Source organism: Camelina sativa, chromosome 13 (assembly GCF_000633955.1).
Source record: "Camelina sativa cultivar DH55 chromosome 13, Cs, whole genome shotgun sequence".
Lineage (NCBI taxonomy): Eukaryota > Viridiplantae > Streptophyta > Magnoliopsida > Brassicales > Brassicaceae > Camelina > Camelina sativa.
In genome coordinates, this window is record NC_025697.1 from 14,608,235 (window position 1) to 14,611,004 (window position 2,770).

Here is a 2,770-nt window from a genome sequence, read left to right on the forward strand (position 1 = left end):
TATTTTGGTTCCCAGAGCCTGGCCAATCGAGTTGACAATTTGTGTAGGCCTCCATAGAGATGCATTTTTATCTGATACAAAGATGACAAGTATAGCTGTCGCATCAGGACCAATAGGCATACAACCAATCTTGTAACTTGGTTGAAGAGAGCATAGTTCTCCCTCAGCAACAACAAAATCTTCATCTAAATACAAATCAAGTATCTGACACCTTAGTCATTCTTTGCTCTTATCAGTGGTGTTCGAATATGCACCATCATCCTGTAGACCAATTAGTCTGTGCAATGTCTTATTCAAGACGATCATGAAGACTATGGTTATGCGGCTCCAAGTTGTAATGCCTATGTTGATAGGATCTGCCCAATCTAGTTTCATTCCAGGTTGACTAAGTACTGATAATATTGTGATAGTACAGGAAGCGGTACACTCTATGACGAGAAAGAAGGGTACTAAAGGTTGGATGTTACTCAAGCTGGATCTTGAAAATGCATATGATAGGGTCAAATGGGATTTCCTTGAGGACACACTACGGGCAGCACAGTTACCGGATGCGTGGGTGGGGTGGATTATGAAGTGTGTGACAGGCCCCTCAATGAGTGTGTTGTTGAATGGGGAAAGGACAGAGGAATTCCAACCTTCTTGCGGTCTTCGTCAGGGAGACCCTCTCTCCCCGTACCTGTTTGTGCTTTGTCTAGAGAGACTTTGTCATCATATAGATCGGTCTTTTGGTTTGAAGGAGTGGAAACCAATTATCCTATCAAGAGGGGGTCCTAAAATTTCTCATTTGTGCTTTGCAGATGACTTAATTTTATTTGCTGAAGCCTCCATAGCACAAATACGAGTCAATAGAAGGGTGTTGGAGACCTTTTTTGTGGCGTCGGGACAGAAGGAAAGCTTGGAGAAATCTAAAATCTATTTCTCGGCAAATGTTAGTCGTGAACTAGGAGCTCAGATAAGTGCAGAAAGTGGTATCCAGCGCACCACTGATCTTGGAAAGTACTTAGGCATGCATGTACTTCATAAAAGGATAAACAAGAACACTTATGGGAGTGTTGTGGAGCGGGTGTTGACAAAACTATCCGGGTGGAAAGGCAAAGTTTTAAGCTTAGCAGGTCGCATAACGCTGACTAAGTCTGTTCTTAATTCGATTCTTGTTCACTCGATGAGTACCATTCTATTGTCAAAGTCCACTCTGAAACTGTTGGATAAACATTCGAGAGGTTTTCTTTGGGGTAGCACTGTGGAGAAAAAGAGACAACATCTTGTGTCCTGGAAAAAATTCTGTTTACCAAAGATGGTTGGCGGGTTGGGAATAAAATCACCAGTTATGATGAATAAGGCTTTGATTGCAAAAGTCGGGTGGAGGGTAATCCATGATAGAACAAGTCTATGGGCCCGAGTACTGAGGAGTAAGTACAAAATTGGAGAGATTAATGATACTTCTTGGACTCGAGTGAAAGGAACATGGTCCTCTACTTGGCGGAGTGTGGGGACGGGACTGAGGGATGTTATTTTACCCGAGTTACGTTGGGTAGTTGGAGATGGGAGTTCTGTGAAGTTTTGGCAGGATTGGTAGATGGATGTGGGACCTTTGTGTAAGGTGGTATTACGAGACATACCAGCAGAGTTAGTGAACCTACGAGGGAAGGATCTCTATATTGAAGGGTACGAATGGGACTTGGGGCGTATTGAGCAGTTTGTTCAACCCTTGGATCGGCTCCACCTTGCTGCTGGTAGTTGACTCGATGACTGGAGCAAGGGATCATATTGCATGGGGTACCAGTCATGATGGGAGATTCATAGTTAAGTCTACTTACTCCTTTTTAAATCGAATGCAGGATCCTACTTTGAATATGAAATGCTTCTATGGGAGGTTATGGAAGGCGGTGATCCCAGAGAGAGTTAGAGTGTTCTTATGGTTGACTTGTAATCAGGTAGTTTTGACCAATGCTGAAAGATTCAGACGCCATTTGAGTGACTCTGGACTATGTCAAGTGTGCAAGAGTGGGGAGGAAACAATTCTCCATGTCTTGAGGGACTGTCCTACGATGTCGGATTTATGGAATAGGATTGTGGCACATGAGAAACTTGATCTGTTTTTTCGTCAAACGCTGTTGGAGTGGATTTACACAAACTTGGGGATCACAGAACTGCGGCTTGATGTATCTTGGGCTATTCTCTTTGGGATGGCAGTGTGGTGGGGTTGGAAATGGAGATGTGGAAATGTCTTTGTAACGAACCGGAAGTGTAGGGATATAGTACAGTTTGTCAAAGATATTGCTAATGAGGTGTCTCGAGCTCACGTCTTGGCGGATACGAAGAGTGGAGATGGTGAAAGGGTGGTGAGACAGATTGCATGGTCTCTGCCTCCGGAGAACTGTGTGAAACTGAACACTGATGGTGCTTCTCGGGGAAATCCTGGGTTGGCTACAGCGGTAGGTGTATTACGGGACAAGGAGGGGACCTGGATTTACGGTTTCGTGTTGAATATAGGAGTTTGTTCTGCTCTTATGGCGGAATTATGGGGTATTTACTATGGCCTGGTTATCGCTTGGGAGAGAAGGATAACTCACTTGGAGGTAGAGGTTGATTCTGGGATGGTGGTTGGTTTTCTTAAGAAATGGATTCCTGATACTCATCCCTTGTCGTTCCTAGCACGGTTATGCTATGGCTTACTTTCAAAGGACTAGACAGTCCAACTTTCACAGGTGTATCAAGAAGCAAATCGTCTTGCAGACGGCTTGGCTACTTATGCATAGTCTCAACCGTT